We start from the raw sequence: 17,595 nt of genomic DNA, 5'->3' as shown, positions 1-17,595 counted from the left end.
AAGTTCCTGCAGGATGGACAGGTTTTGGTAATTGAAATAATAGACTGCCATGGGTTAATTGCACATGTGTTTTTAATTCACTTATTTTCACTAAACCTTTTTAAGGTTTGCATAATGGCTTTGTTAGTCAGAGGTGAACAAGGTTTCATAACCGAAACGCGTTCTCTGTATCATTCAAGCACCAAAAGAAAATAAAAAGCAAGTTTTTCCACAATAAGCTGTATTCCTGCAATTGGATTGTTTTGCGTTTATTCAGATTAAGAAAACTTCCTGTTTATTTCTGGGCGTTTAGCCTCTTTTATAAAGTTTAACATATCTGCCCTTTTGGGGCAGGCCAAAGGGTACATAGATACAGCGTATTGTTTGATTATTGGATAAGCGTCTTCCTTCATCCGGTCATCTGGTATTGCCCGTCACGTGGTAGCACTCCGGAGAGTAGAATGGGCTGTCTCGCCCCATGTGTGTCAAAACCGATATGATTGGAGGCTATATCATGAATTAGTAATTGCTTAAATCTCTCATGTTATTTGCATACGTTTCCAGTAAAATTGCTTGGGTACTTGTTGCGGTATCTAAAAGCGGTACTTGTCTTAAGTGCGGTTATCTGTCTGATCCTTACTTCTTCTAAAATTATGAAACAGATGGAAAAATACAGCGTGTTTATATTAAATAACATCTTTGTCAGCAGAGTTAGAGAAAAAGATGTTTCATTTAAGCGGAAGTATAGATATTGCATAAATGTATCAGAATAGAAGGCAACATGACATTTGGTTATACAGAATGTTAAATTCACGCATACAGGTTCATTGTCCATTACTAAAGACCACCGACCCAATATAGCCATATTGGATTTCCCCTACATGGGTCCGAACTCGATTATTCAATTCTAAGTGCAAAAGAATTAGCATCCAAATTTTATGTACGTAATCTAATTCTCTCACTTCCTGATGTCATTTTATATAAAGGAAGCGTCGCATGGTTACCTCCCGTGGTGTTTCCTGGGTAACGCAGAGAACTCTGCAAAATGGTGAACATATGTTTTTCCGGTATCTCTAAAGTAACGACGACTTCATAAGATTTTCCGTGTGAACACCAGATAAACACCAGTAGCAAATTAACTCGGGCGAAGCCGGGTACATCAGCTAGTATATATATATAAAGCTAAAAGCCCTCACTGACTCACTGACTGACTCGCCAAAAGTTCTCCAACTTCCCGATATCGTAGAAACATGAATTTTGGCGCAAGCATAGATTATCTCCAAAATAGGAAAAGTAATTGGGTCCCAACTCGATTATTCAATTCTAGCGCAAAAGAATTGGCGTCAAAATTTTACGTACATAATCTAAATCTGTCACTTCCCAATGTCATAGAAACTTAAAATTTGGCACGAGCATTGATTATGACATAAATAGGAAAAGCTAATGGGTCCCAACTCCATTATTCAATTCTATGCGCAAAAGAATTGGCGTCCAAATTTTACGTACGGAATGTAATTTTTTCACTTTCCGGTGTCATAGAAACGTGAAATTTGGCACGAGCATTGATTATGTCATAAATAGTTAAAGCTATTGGGTCCCAACTCGATTATTTAATTCTAGCGCAAAAGAATTGGCGTCGAAATTTTACGTGCGGAAGGTAATTTGTTCCCTTTCCGGTGTCATAGAAACAGGAAATTTGGCACGAGCATTGATTATGTCATAAATAGGAAAAGCTAATGGGTCCCAACTCCATTATTCAATTCTAGCGCAAAAGAATTGGCGTCAAAATTTTACGTGCGGAATGTAATTTTTTTCCATTCCGGTGTCATAGAAATGGGAAATTTGGCACGAGCATTGATTATGTCATAAATAGGAAAAGCTAATGGGTCCCAACTCGATTATTCAATTCTAAGCGCAAAAGAATTAGTGTCCAAATTTTACATATGTAATCTAATTCTCTCACTTCCTGATGTCATTTTATATAAAGAAAACGTTGCATGGTTACCTCCACATGGTGTTTCCTGGGTAACGCAGAGAACTATGCAAAATGGTGAACATAATATAATAATAATAATTATTATTATTTGTATAGCGCCAACTTATTCCGCAGCGCTTGACATATTTTTTTTCCCTCAGTATCTCTAAAGTAACCACGACTTCATTTTATGAATAATGTCTGCATACAAGGATATCATTGGTCATATGTATATACTGAAAGTAGCTAATGATTGATAGATGAATATATTGTGTAAGATCTCTGAAATATCCCCCAGCCTTTATAAGGTTTGCTGGGAGGAGGGAGGATCCCTAGTGAGCGTAATGTATAAGGGCTATCAGCTGTTTTTAGAAGGACGTTTTAAATGTGTGTTCAAGCAATGGTATGTCAGATGTGACTGAGACCGCTGTGGCGGTGGAAATGTGTTACCTGTGAAGCCTGATCACAAAACTAAGGATATAGGGAATGCCTTTATACATCTATCTATACAAGTTGTAACTTTGAAGAGATAGTACGGCACAATAGTCCATATCAGGGTGCAAACATGTGATTGTTCTCAGTTACAGAAATCAAGTTACCTTGTAGATATGATAGCTTTAAATGGCTAACAAAATATATGATGTTAAAGTGATTTTTTGGACCTGTGCGGGGCCCTTCCTCAGGCTTATAATGGAACAAATCTATAGCTGTATTTTCTAACTACACATGATCACATGGGAGGGCAGGAACATGGCAGAGGGTGAGAGGGCACAGGCAGGTTTAGATAAATAGCATTTAGATAAAGAACATGGGAGATAACCAGAACAGTAAATAATTAGTCCAGTAACAAGGAATGTGAATTTCTACTTCAGACCTGCAAACAAGGAAAATTGAACAACATCTCTGCAGTCCCACCTATTGGATGGAAGCATTCCCTTAAATTATGTATGAGGTTTTAAAAAGTCTGTAAAACAATAATTGAGAATAGCAAGCCTTCTGGGTGCTCTCCTTGGGGGAGATACTACATCATCCCCAACCCACTCACCCCCAGGTGTCTCCACTCCCCCCTTCCCGATGCTCTTAAGGACACCCCTCTTGACCTCCTTGCAAACAATTACATTCAATCAGCCCAGAACTTGAAAATGTAAATCTCAGATCGGGCAGATATTGTCAGTACAAATACATAAGATTATACTTCTTTATACATTATAGCCATTGAAGGGGTTAATCCTCTCTCTCAGGTAGGTGATTGGCGCAGAAAACCTTTCCTACATGAGTCTTACTAGATTACGGAGATGTGTGTCCGGGTTTTGTTAGGCTTGAAGTCTAAGTAAGATCTTATGTATTTCTGTTGGCAGTATCCACCGGATTTGTAAATGTTTGACCCCAATATGGACTATTATGTCTCAGCAGCTTTCCCAAGTTATCACTTATGTATAAAACTCTTGGCCCTCTTGAATTCTGTTAAGAGCTCACCTGAGTGTGAAACGTGTAGGTGGCTTGCTTGCGCCCCAAGTTTTGGAGTCCTGTATAAATAAAGTCTGATATGTTACACTGGAGTTGTAGAACCTTTCCCATGTGATCACAGCTGTATATTACTGTGTGCGACTCTTCCTAGTATATGACCCTATAGTGATGAGATGGAGGGGAGACGCCCTTGCTGGGCTCAGTGGTGGAATACGGTTCTTATAGTTATCATCCATGAAAGGGTCATTCTCAAAACCAAAAAATATCCTAACAAACTCCACAAAGTCCGGGATCTGCAGTGATTCTCCCCTCACTGCTTATACACATAATGGGTACCAGCTCTCCCTCATCTCCATCAGTTCTGAGGAAACATCGGCTAAGGGAAGAAGAAAGATCAGCCCAAATACAAACATGTAAGTTATGCAAGTAAACTTTTATCAACAGTTAGAAAGAAGTTTAGAGACGCAGTTATATGTATCAGTGTGAAATATTCTATGTACACGGCTGATATAAAGGTGGGATATCTGGATACTATTTGTTTCTGGATAACAGATGTTTATCAGTAATTACATACATTTCTTACTCATCATTTAGTGCCCTAAATTGCTTCCTTTTTCTTGTGTATGACATGTCAATTTACTTTTTACCTGTGTGAATTTTCTGATGCCGTATTAGCTGTGCTTTAAATACAAAACATTTCCCACATTCTGAACAAGAAAACGGCTTCTCTCCTGTGTGAATTCTCTGATGTGTAAAAAGGTTTGATTTCTGTGTAAAACATTTCCCACATTCTGAACAGGAAAATGGCTTCTCTCCTGTGTGAATTCTCTGATGTTTAGAAAGGGTTGATTGCTGTGCAAAACATTTCCCACATACTGAACAGGAAAAAGGCTTCTCTCCTGTGTGAATTCTCTGATGTTTAGAAAGGGTTGATTTCGCTGCAAAACATTTCCCACATACTGAACAAGAACATGGCTTCTCTCCTGTGTGAGTTCTCTGATGATCAACAAGGAATGATTTAACTGCAAAACATTTCCCACATTCTGAACAGGAAAAAGGCTTCTCTCCTGTGTGAAATCTCTGATGTTTAAAAAGGGTTGATTTCGCTGCAAAACATTTCCCACATACTGAACAGGAAAACGGCTTCTTTCCTGTGTGAATTCTCTGATGATAAACAAGGGTTGATTTCGCTGCAAAACATTTTCCACATTCTGAACAAGAACATGGCTTCTCTCCTGTGTGAATTCTCTGATGATAAACAAGGACTGATTTTGCTGCAAAACATTTCCCACATTCTGAACAGGTAAATGGCTTCTCTCCTGTGTGAATTCTCTGATGATCAACAAGGTTTGATTTCAGTGTAAAACTTTTCCCACATTCTGAACAAGAAAACAACTTCTTTCCTGTGTGAATTCTCTGATGTGTAAGTAGATGTGATTCCGTACAAAACATTTCCCACATTCTGAACAAGAAAATGCCTTCTCTCCTGTATGAATTCTCTGATGTGTAACAAGGCTTGATTTCGCTGTAAAACATTTCCCACATTCTGAACAAGAAAACGGCTTCTCTCCTGTGTGAGTTCTCTGATGTGTAAGTAGATGTGATTTAACTCGGAAACGTTTTGCACATTTTTTACATGAATACGGCTTCTTCCCTGTATGGGTTTCTTGATGTTTATCAGTGTGTGATGGATCAGAAGGTGGGACCTGTATAAGAGGATCAGATGATGTATTTTGGCTGTGATGGGCTGAGGGGATATCTGGGATAATGGCAGGTTCTTCATATGTATCTTGTGTGATACCACAATCCTCTGCTTTAGTATCTGCAGATATCAGACATTCCTCTGAGCTCCCGGTACCGTCATCTGCAGAGAGTAAAGCTAATTATTCTTTAATACTACAAACCTTATAAATGATGCTGATATTTTATAACATTTCTATACAAATAACAAGTCATGTAGCAAAATGTAATCATCATCTAAGGGTGCTTTTACACAGCCTGACAGCCACTAGAGTAATCACTGAAAAGAGCCATTACGGATGACTGTCAGCCCATGTAAACACGGATCCTGACAGAGCGAGTGAGTGAGAATCGCTCACTCAGAGAAGTCACTTGGTTTGCAGCTCACTTAAAGACCAAGTGATTGTTGGTGCAGAAAACATCACCAAAAACTACAGATGTGAATCGGGACTTATGGCAAATTCTGGTTTTCATCAATAACATGGGGGTCCCAGGGGTCTGAAAAAGGGTCATGAAAAGTACTGGACAGCAGAGTGCTGTACAACCTCTGGGTTCCTGCTCCCGGTAGATCTCCGAGCCCAAGCTACAGAAATAGTATTTTCCATACAGATGGAGTTCGGCCATTTCTGCACCAAGATCAGTTTCTGTTTTTCCATTAAAAGAACTCATATAAAATCTCCCATGAAGCCGGATGTCAGTAACACACAGTATACGGCAAATATAGAGCTGCTCATCTATAAGACAGCTTAGTACATACAATAATTCTATATCCTGTCATGTCAGACCAGGACTAGGCCGGGGGCAGGGGGGCAGGTGACAACCAAGCTGGGTTGCCCCACACATGTTTATGGCCACCTAGTTTGCCCCTGCTCTCAAAGCTATGGCAGCTCCTGCCGCTACTAGTGCTGACAGTCTTACTCACAGTACTGCTGTGTCCCGCTCTCTCTCACAGGCTGAAAGAGTGACCTTCCTCCCGGCTCCAGTGTTCACTGTAGTTGAGTGACCGCGTCGGGGGGAAAGAAGTGAGGTCACATTGTGAGCCGGTGAGAGAGTACACAACACAACTGAGAATGATGGGGAAAAGTGGAGGATAATGGGGTCTGTTCAGGTACATTGATGAGCATGGGGGCTGTTTGGGGTACAGTGGAACATGATGTGAGCATTTTGGAGGATGATAGGGACTGTTTGCAGGACCTTGGAGGATGAGGGAGTAGTTTGGGGGACATGGAAGTATGATGCTGCCACTTGGAGATGGACATAAATTATATGGAATTAAATCTTTTGGTGTTTAAAGTTTGCTCTTGGGCCCATAGGACTCTAGCTATACCAATGTTCGGAGTCTCAGAGGAAGTCGCATTACTAACTGAGGCAACAGCAGGGGGCACTATTACATAAAGGGAGATCACAACGGTGGGGGGAGGGGTGACACTATTACCTAGTGAAACTATAGTGGGCAGCTTGATGGGGAGAGTGCGCTGAAACAAGGTTTGGCCCCATAGATAAGAAAATATAATATTATATTTATCCCAGTGGGGGAGGAGCATTCTTAGTTTTGCTCTAGGTCGCCATGGAATCTACATAGCTATCTGCAGCCGGTGACCGAGGAGAAACTGTGACTCTTCTCTGCTGTATTTAGTGGTTACTACTCACCTGGGCGGTTACCTGTAGGAATCCCCTCTTTACATCGCTGATCGCCCCTCACATTTTTCTCTGTAGCATTAATATTGGTTAAATCTTCATCCTGGAACAAAAGCTGTGAGACAAATGTTGTAAGAGTCAGCAGACGCTTGGAGAAGTCGTGTGGAAGGTTTTACATCACTAGAAATGATCATTAATCATCATGATGACCAAAAATGACCTGACAGCAGTAGTTATCAGAGTCATGTCAAAGTGGGTGCAGATTTACTTAGATTACAACTGCTCGTTAAGGGGATTCTGTCACCGGGTTCATGACATTTGATTTGAAGCTCATCTAACATAGTAAAATAGTATGCTAGGCTGAAAAAAGACAAGTGTCCATCCAGTTCAGCCCGTTTCCACCCACTCCTGCATGTTGATCCAGAGGAAGGCGGCAAAAAAAAAAACCCTAATGGAGGCAGTAGCCAATTTGCTCATTTTTTGGAGGAAAAAATTCCTTCTCAACTCCATTGTGTCAATCAGAACAATCACTGGATCAACATTTGAAAAAGTTCCTACCTGCCTCTAAGACGGATGATTGGAAGATACCCGGATCACAACCCTTCCGGTTATTAAATGTCTATACCCTGTAATATCGTAGCACTCTAAAAAGACATCTAGTTCCCTCAAACTCCTCGATCGATTTTGTCACTTCCTCAGGCAGAGAGTTCCAGGGTCTCACTGCTCTTACAGTTAAGAACCCCCTTCTGAGTTGGTGATAAAACCTTCTTTCCTTTAGACGTAGAGGATCCCCTCTTGTCACCGTCGCAGTTCTGGTGTCCCTGGTTCCCAATTCTGACATGACTGGGGTCCTTAGGCCAAGTGATAACATTTTTAATTAGATACGGAGGTTATCAATGCGAAGTTGTATGTCCTTATGGAATGAAGTAGGGTTATCACCCTGGGTCATTCAGAGGTCCAAGGGAATTGTCGTATGCTCTCACCCCAGAAAAATGTAGAAGCGACAGTTCTGCCCAATGAGTCTGGTAGGGGATTCCTGCATATACATAGTGTTCAAATTAAATGGGACACATACACAAGAGCTTGGAGGTATTTAAACCCTTTCCAATCACTGACTCCCCGGGACCAGGGGTAGAAATTATAAGCGGGTCTAGAGGACCATACATTGTGAGCGCAGTTAGACTAAACTATCACTTTGAGGAAGCCTCTAATATCATTGATTGTCATCTGCTCGCCATTCTGGGACACGAGCCTTCACCCAGAATTTTTGTTTTGCGTGCATGGTTTAAGTGGTCTGCCCTGAGTGTAAAGGCAGGATTGTATGTGTGTGGAGTAACTACAGCTGGCTATAATGCATATGTTGGGTGTTGGCTGTGCTTTTGTGCAGGCTACTAATGTATTTGTATTATATTGGGAATGCATCACACAAGAAGGTAGACCCTCACTCTCACAACAGGCGAGGATCCCAAAATTGGCATTTATGGGCTGTAGAAGAGAGGAGACCACGGCACTCACAAAAACAACCCGCGGGATAAAAGATTTTAGATAGGAAGTCACCAGTATCTTGTACGAAGGAGAGAGCATTGTTGGCAAAAGGACGTAGTATTTTATCAAGGAATATTGCTGCGTTTGTGAAGATAGAACCACATGCTGAGACAATCGGTCTCCAAGGGGGTTCAACAAATCATTATGAATTTTAGGTAGGATGTAGAGGGTTGGAGATTTAGGATGTAGGACATCAATGAAGCGAAGGAGTTTGGCATCAATGGTGCCGTCCATCATAGCATCATTCAGTAAAATTCTGAATTTGAAGTCGAGCAGTGGGATCAGACTTCAATGCTTCATAATTGTCGCATGACCTCATTAAGATATTTAGTAGTGTCCATTACCACAAACGCCCCGCCCTTATCAGCTGCTTTTATTGTGATAGTTGTATCATTAGATAAAGATTAGAGATGAGCGAACGTACTAGTCCGAGCTTGATGCTCGGGCGAATATTAGGGTGTTCGGGATGCTCGTTACTCTTAACGAGCACCACGCGGTGTTCGGGTTACTTTCACTTTCATCTCTGAGACGTTAGCGCGTTTTTCTGGCCAATTGAAAGACAGGGAAGGCATTACAACTTCCGCCTGTGACGTTCAAGCCCTATACCACCCCCCTGCAGTGAGTGGCTGGCGAGATCAGATGTCACCCGAGTATAAAAATCGGCCCCTCCCACGGCTCGCCACAGATGCGTTCTGACATAGCTGAGGGAAAGTGCTGTTGTGTTGGAGCTGCTGTAGGGAGAGTGTTAGGAGTGAGTGTAGGCTTCAAGAACCCCAACGGTCCTTCTTAGGGCCACATTTAACCGTGTGCAGTACTGTGCAGGCTGCTGTTAGCAGTGTTGCATTTTTTTTTTTTCAAAATCGGCTGTGCAGAGCATTGCGCCCTGCAGTAATACTACAGGGACAGAATTGTGTAGGCAGGGCCAGAAGACATATATTATTGATTGAATATAGTCAGTGGGCCTTTTCTTTAAACAAAAAGGGAAACATTCTATTTGGCCTGCCTCTGACAGTCCTCAGCGTTCTGGGTACGTGTGTGGTGGGTGGAGAACGTAAAGAAATCATACGCAGCCAGCTACGTTTAACAGCAGGCTTGCGCCAATTTATTTCCTGCCTGGGAAAAATCACCGCTCTGCTGCACTTCATATAACACTGCAGTTCTGTGGAACACATTTCTTATCTGATTGAATATAGTCAGTGGGCCTTTTCTTTAAAAAAAAGGGAAACATTCTATTTGGCCTGCCTCTGACAGTCCTCAGCGTTCTGGGTACGTGTGTTGTGGGTGGAGAACGTAAAGAAATCATACGCAGCCAGCTACGTTTAACAGCAGGCTTGCGCCAATTTATTTCCTGCCTGGGAAATCAAATCACTGGTAATACAGCATGCTGAGGGGTAGGGGTAGGCCTAGAGGACGTGGACGCGGCCGAGGACGCGGAGGGCCAAGTGAGGGTGTGGGCACAGGCCGAATTCCTGATCCAGGTGTATCGCAGCCGACTGCTGCGCGATTACGAGAGAGGCACGTTTCTGGCGTCCCCACATTCATCGCACAATTAATGGGTCCACGCGGGAGACCTTTATTAGAAAATGAGCAGTGTGAGCAGGTCCTGTCGTGGATGGCAGAAAGTGCTTCGAGCAACCTATCGTCCACCCACAGTTCTGCGCCATCCACTGCTGCAAATCCGAATCCTCTGTCTGCTGCTCCTCCTTCCTCCCAGCCTCCTCACTCCACTACAATGACACATGCTCAGGAGCGGGAAGACTCCCAGGAACTGTTCTTGGGCCCCTGCTCAGATTGGGCAGCAGTGGTTCCTCTCCCACCAGAGGAGTTTATCGTCACTGATGCCCAACCATTGGAAAGTTCCCGGGGTCCGGGGTATGGGGCTGGGGACTTCCGGCAACTGTCTCAAGACCTTTCAGTGGGTGAGGAGGACGATGACGATGAGACACAGTTGTCTATCACTGAGGTAGTAGTAAGGGCAGTAAGTCCGAGGGAGGAGCGCACAGAGGATTCTGAGGAAGAGCAGCAGGACGATGAGGTGACTGACCCCACCTGGTTTGCAACGCCTACTCAGGACAGGTCTTCAGAGGGGGAGGCAAGGGCAGCAGCAGGGCAGGTTGCAAGAGGCAGTGCGGTGGCCAGGGGTAGAGGCAGGGCCAGATTGAATAATCCACCAACTGTTTCCCACAGCGCACCCTCGCGCCATGCCACCCTGCAGAGGCCAAGGTGCTCTAAGGTCTGGCAGTTTTTCACAGAGACGCCTGACGACCGACGAACAGTGGTGTGCAACCTTTGTCGCGCCAAGATCAGCCGGGGAGCCACCACCAACAGCCTCACCACCACCAGCATGCGCAGACATATGATGGCCAAGCACCCTACAAGGTGGGACGAAGGCCGTTCACCGCCTCCGGTTTGCACCGCTGCCTCTCCCCCTGTGCCCCAACCTGCCACTGAGATCCAACCCCGCTCTGAGGACACAGGCACTACGGTCTCCTGGCCTTCACCCACACCCTCACCTCCGCTGTCCTCGGCCCCATCCAGCAATGTCTCGCACCGCACCGTCCAGCCGTCGCTAGCGCAAGTGTTTGAGCGCAAGCGCAAGTACGCCGCCACGCACCCGCAAGCTCAAGCGTTAACCGTCCACATAGCCAAATTTATCAGCCTTGAGATGCTGCCGTATAGGGTTGTGGAAACTGAGTCCTTCAAAAGTATGATGGCGGCGGCGGCCCCACGCTACTCAGTTCCCAGTCGCCACTACTTTTCCCGATGTGCCGTCCCAGCCCTGCACGACCACGTCTCCCGCAACATTGTACGCGCCCTCACCAACGCGGTTACTGCCAAGGTCCACTTAACAATGGGCACGTGGACAAGCACAGGCGGGCAGGGCCACTACATCTCCCTGACGGCACATTGGGTGAATTTAGTGGAGGCTGGGACAGAGTCAGAGCCTGGGACCGCTCACGTCCTACCCACCCCCAGAATTGCGGGCCCCAGCTCGGTGGTGGTATCTGCGGCGGTGTATGCTTCCTCCACTAAAGCACCCTCCTCCTACGCAACCTCTGTCTCGCAATCAAGATGTGTCAGCAGCAGCAGCGCGTCGCCAGCAGTCGGTGTCGCGCGTCGTGGCAGCACAGCGGTGGGCAAGCGTCAGCAGGCCGTGCTGAAACTACTCAGCTTAGGAGAGAAGAGGCACACGGCCCACGAACTGCTGCAGGGTCTGACAGAGCAGATTGACCGCTGGCTTTCGCCACTGAGCCTCCAACCGGGCATGGTCGTGTGTGACAACGGCCGTAACCTGGTGGCGGCTCTGCAGCTCGGCAGCCTCACGCACGTGCCATGCCTGGCCCACGTCTTTAATTTGGTGGTTCAGCGGTTTCTGAAAGGCTACCCACACTTGTCAGACCTCCTCGGCAAGGTGCGCCGGGTCAGCGCACATTTCCGCAAGTCCAACACGGACGCTGCCACCCTGCGGACCCTGCAACATCGGTTTAATCTGCCAGTGCACCGACTGCTTTGCGACGTGCCCACACGGTGGAACTCTACGCTTCACATTTTGTCCCGGCTCTATCAGCAGCGTAGAGCTATAGTAGAATACCAACTCCAACATGGGCGGCGTAGTGGGAGTCAGCCTCCTCAATTCTTTACAGAAGAGTGGGCCTGGATGGCAGATATCTGCCAGGTCCTTGGAAACTTTGAGGACTCCACCCTGATGGTAAGCGGCGATGCTGCAATCATTAGCATCACCATTCCTCTGCTATGCCTGTTGAGAAGTTCTCTGCAAAGCATAAAGGCTGATGCTTTGCGGGCGAAAACGGAGGCAGGGGAAGACAGTATGTTGCTGGATAGTCAGAGCACCCTCATGTCTATATCTCAGCGCGTGGAGGAAGAGGGGGAGGAGCCTGAGGAGGAAGAGACAGCTGGGCCCACTGCAGAGGGTACCCATGCTGCTTGCCTCTCATCCATTCATTCAGCGTGTATGGCCTGAGGAGGATCCTCAAAGTGATCTTTCTAGTGAGGACAGCCATATGTTGCGTACAGGTACCCTGGCACACTTGGCTGACTTTGTTAGCATGCCTTTCTCGTGACCCTCGCTTTAGACGCATTCTGGCCACTACGGATTACTGGGTGTACACACTGCTCGACCCACAGTATAAGGAGAACCTTTCCACTCTCATTCCCAAAGAGGAAAGGGGTTTGAGAGTGATGCAATACCACAGGGCCCTGGTGGACAAACTAATGGTAAACTTCCCATCCGACAGAGCTAGTGGCAGAAGGCGCAGTTCCGAGGGCCAAGTAGAAGGGGAGGCGCGGAGATCAGGCAGCATGTTCAGCGCAGGCAGGGGAACACTCTCCAAGGCCTTTGCCAGCTTTATGGCTCCCCAGCAAGACTGTGTCACACCTCCCCAGTCAAGGCTGAGTCGGAGGGAGCACTGTAAGAAGATGGTGAGGGAGTACGTAGCCGATCGTACCACCGTCCTCCGTGACGCCTCTGCTCCGTACAACTACTGGGTGTCAAAGCTGGACACGTGGCCCGAACTCGCGCTGTATGCCCTGGAGGTGCTGGCTTGCCCTGCGGCTAGCGTCTTGTCACAGAGGGTGTTTAGTGCAGCTGGGGGAATCATCACGGACAAGCATACCCGCCTGTCAACTGACAGCGCCGACAGGCTTACACTCATAAAGATGAACAAAGCCTGGATTTCCCCAGACTTCTCTTCTCCACCAGCGGACAGCAGCGCTACCTAAAGAGCTTTGTCAATCTGTGTATGATATTCGTCCTCCTCCTCTGGCTCCTCCTCCTGAAACCTCACGTAATCACCCCGAACGGGCAATTTTTCTGTGGGCCAAAAGGCTCATTACTTTTCAAAATAATATTTATCTGTTTCAATTCTCATTAAAGCATTGAAACTTCCACCTGAACCAATTTTTATTTTGACTGGGCTGCCTCCAGGCCTAGTTACAAATTAAGCCACAGTAAGCTAAGCGATTAATAGGTTTCACCTGCCCTCTGGGTTGGGCATGGGCAATTTTTCTGGGGTATATTTGTACTGTCGGTACACCAATTTTTCGGGCCCTCGCCTACAATGTAATCCAAGTAATTTTATGGGCTTCGCCTGCACTCATGGTACACCACTGTGTCTGGGGTTGGCCTAAACTTGTGCTACAGAAATGTAACTCTGTTCTGCCTACCTATACTTCTGCCACTGTAACGCTAGAGGGGTCTGACTAGACTTCTGCAACAGAAATGTTACTTCGGTCTGCCGATACTTCTGCTCCTGAAATGTTACCTTGGTTGGTCTATACTGTTACTACTGTAATTCAACTAATACTGGGCTCTGCCCATAATGCTTCAACGGAAATGTTACTGGGGCATGTCTATACTGCTATAACAGAAATGTAACTAATAGTGGGCTCTGCCCATACTGCTTCTACGTAAATGTTACTGGGGCCTGTCTATACTGCTCCTACTGAAATCTTACCAATAGTATGCTCTCCCTACACTGCTGCCAGGGAAAAGTTTATCTGCTGCTTTGCCCATACTGCTTTGACGTAAATGTTACTGGGGCCTGTCTATACTGCTACTACTGAAATGTTACATATGCTGTGCTCTCCCTACACTGCTGCCAGGGAAATGTTTATCTGCTGCTTTGCCCATACTGCTTCTACGTTAATGTTACTGGGGTCTGTCTGCACTGCTGGAACTGAAATGTGACTAGGGCATGTCGCAACTGATACTACTGAAATGTTACTGGGGTCTGTCAATACTGCTGTAAATGAAATGTTACTGGGGTCTGTCTATACTGTTGCTACTGAAATGTTACTGGGGCCTGTCCCTAATGATACTACTGAAATGTTACAGGGGTCTGTGTATACTGCTGCAAATGAAATGTTAGTGGGGTCTGTCCTCACTGCTGCCAATGAAATGTTACAGGGGTCTGTCCATACTCTTACCACTGAAATGTTACTAATTCTCAGCTTTGCCTATACTGCTGCTACTGCTATGTTACAGGGTTGTGGAAACAGAGGCTTCCCAAAGACATGATGGTGGCGAGGCCGCGCTACTAGGTCCCCAGGCGCCACAACTTTTCAGCGACGCGGTCACTGGGAAGGTGCATATAACCACGGGACAGGACACGTACTGCCTCAAAAACATCCCCTGGCAGCAGTCCAAGAATCTCACCTTAAACGACACAATAAGAAAGCCCCCCACCATGGCCCACTTAATCCTGGCCACATTCTGAAAACCAATGAAATAAAACCGCGCTAATAGGTCCATAGTTGCCAAAGCCCACCTGTAATTTATCTGACGTTACCTCAGCTATGCAGGGCACTGCTATGGGATTTATTAATGTAACGCCGGTGGCTTCCTGTGACCCACCCATGCTGTCGGTCCACATGGACTTCACATTAGGGAGATTTACCTGCCTGTGTATACTTTTTAAAAACTCGAGTCTGACTGGGGCATGCAATTTGGGCCGAAGCCCACCTGTATTTATTCAGACGTTAGCTCTGCTGTCCAGGGCACTGCAATGGGATGTATTTATGTACCGCCGGTGGGTTCCAGGGAGCCACCCATGCTGTCGGTCCACACGGACTTCACCTTAGGGAGTTGTACCTGCCTGTGTCTATGTATTAAAAACCCCGGTCTGACTGGGGCATGCAGTGTGGGCCAAAGCCCACCTGTATTTCATTTGACGTAAGCTCTACTATCCGGGGCACTGCCTTGGGACAAACTACAGGACCAATACAGCGCTAATGAGACGTGCACAGCTAGGCTAGCATTGGAGTCCGCTGTAGGCTCGCGATTGCTGAGGGTTTGTGCAGAGGCCTATGTCCTGGGTGCAGTGAAAGTCCGCTTCCTGCCTAGGATTGCTGAAGCTGTGGGCCGAGGCCTATGTCGTGGGCGCGGTGCAAGTCTGCCATGTTTGGCCGCTCAGATTTATTTTTTGTTCATGTCTTGGGTTTCCTAGGACCCACCTATGCTGTTGGTGCCCACTTAGTTCCCATCGCAGTGTTTGACCTGTATGGCACAAAGACACTAACTGACTTGGGTAGGGGGCAGAGCGCAGACGGCTTTCCCCTTGCAGTGTCGATTGAGCTATGCGACACCTAGACAGAATGAATACTGTGTGGGCACATGGATTCCCCATTGCTATGCCCACGTTTGCAGCTCCTGACAGAGGTGGCACAGGATTGGATTTCTCATGGCTTCTGTACAGCATTGTGGGCTATCGCCCCGCCCCTTTTAAAGAGGGTCGCTGCCTGGCCCTGCCAACCCTCTGCAGTGTGTGCCTCCGGTTCCTCCTCATGGCAGACGCACTTATAAATAGACATGAGGGTGGTGTGGCTATGAGGCCAGCGTCTGGCATGAGGGCAGTTGAAGGCTGCGCAGGTAAACTTTGGTGTGCGCTGTGGACACTGGGCCGTGCGGGGGGGGGGGGGGGGGGTTGGGCAGCATGTAACCCAGGAGAAGTGGCAGCGGTGTGTCCCGCAGGCAGTGATTGTGCTTTGTTGGAGGTAGTGTGGTGCTTAGCTAAGGCGTGGCTTGCTAATGAGGGTTTGTCCGAAGTAAAAATTGTTGGGGGGGGGGGCACTCTTGCCGCTATTGTGGCTTAATAGTGGGACGTGGGAACCTGAAATGCAGCCCAGCATGTTGCCCCTCGCCTGCCCTATCTGTTTCTGTGTCGTTTCCATCACTTTCTGGGGTTTTGCAGATTTCCACCAATGAAAACCTTAGCAGAGCATGGGTGATATACAAAAATGCTCGAGTCGCCCATTGACTTCAATGGGTTCGCTACTCGAAACAAACTCTCGAGCATCGCGGAAAGTTCGACTCGAGCAACAAGCACCGAACAATTTTGCTGCTCGCTCATTTCTAGTCTTTGGTCAGCGGTAATTCTGCCATCTCCACCGGCCTCATCACACAAGTGCAAGACATCTAATAAGACTAAAGACAGAAGATTCACAGCCTTCTACAGATCAGAGGGACATCTCCATCTACCTGATGGTCCTGTGGAAGAAGAGGACGGGGACATCTCTCTGGTGGGCTTCTCTTACTGGATGGAACTGCAGGAAACACAGACGGACACTGAAGTCATTCTTTACATACAGATAATAAAGTCCCCGTGGATTTAGTCCTGTCTATTACCTGGTGATGGGAGCGGCTGGCGGGTCTCCATCATGGCGTCCTTGTACAGATCCTTGTGTCCTTCTAAATACTCCCACTCCTCCATGGAGAAATAGACAGCGACACCCTGACACCTTATAGGGACCTGACAACACAATATACAGTCATTACCCAGAAGCCTCCAGTGCTGTTACTGTATAATGTCCCAGCATTCCCTGCAGCGTCACCTCTCTAGTCAGCAGCTCAATCATCTTGCTGGCGAGTTCTAGAATCTTCTGTACATTGATGTCCTCATGTATCAGAGGGTGAAGTGGGGGCCCCATTATTGGGCTCCGGGGTCTTCCCCACCCATCACACACAGGGGCCCGATAGCCATCACTAGAGGTCTTCTTCACTACTGTGTAATCCTGTATGTGGGGAGACATTAATAAATATCACTACAGACATTTCCAGAGTCCATCACCTCTCCAGTGACATCATCTGTTATTACTATAGATAAGAATGATGTGATGTGACATCATCAGAATCTCTCCCCTCTTCAGTGACATCATCTGGTATTACTATAGATAAGAATGATGTAATGTGACATCATCAGAATCTCTCACCTCCCCAATCAGCTGGAAGAGTATCTCTAGGGTGAGATTTAATACACTTTCTGCCATGTTGTTTCTGTCCTTCTCCATCTTTGATGAAGCAATCTGGTAGGAACTTGAATGAAAAGAATATGAACCAATGTAAAAAACACAAACAACATAAGAAACTAAATTTACTGGAGATAATAAGGGAAAACATTTAGAAGTATTTTCCCATTACATAAAAAGTGATTGGCTGCAGCAGTCACATGTCCTGGTCAGCAGCAGCCAGGAAAGATGGAGTGGTTATGAAGCAAGTTATGGGAAAACCCCTATAAGGAGATATTAAAGGGAACCTGTCAGAGTTTTATGAAGCCCGAACTACAGGCAAATCAAATTCCTGACAGGGTTCTCCCCAACCCAGATTAGATCGACTGATAGCCGTGAGGCAGGGAGAAGTCGGCAGCGACCGCCCCACTGACTCTTCTCCAAGTTCAGAGCTGCTTTTTCCAGGGTTTTCTCTGAAGCGCTGCAGTGTTTTAGAGCAGAATATACAT

General features: G+C 46.4%; 1 pseudogene; it reads right to left on the bottom strand.

Annotated features, from left to right (window-relative positions):
* Positions 1-515: 515 nt before the first annotated feature.
* On the bottom strand, positions 516-16,844 carry LOC136629166 (oocyte zinc finger protein XlCOF22-like; annotated as a pseudogene).
* Between the last annotated feature and the right edge of the window lie 751 nt (positions 16,845-17,595).

Source organism: Eleutherodactylus coqui, chromosome 5, assembly GCF_035609145.1.
Source record: "Eleutherodactylus coqui strain aEleCoq1 chromosome 5, aEleCoq1.hap1, whole genome shotgun sequence".
NCBI lineage: Eukaryota > Metazoa > Chordata > Amphibia > Anura > Eleutherodactylidae > Eleutherodactylus > Eleutherodactylus coqui.
The sequence above is the reverse complement of the archived record's forward strand: the minus strand, read 5'-3'. Positions and strand labels throughout refer to the sequence as shown.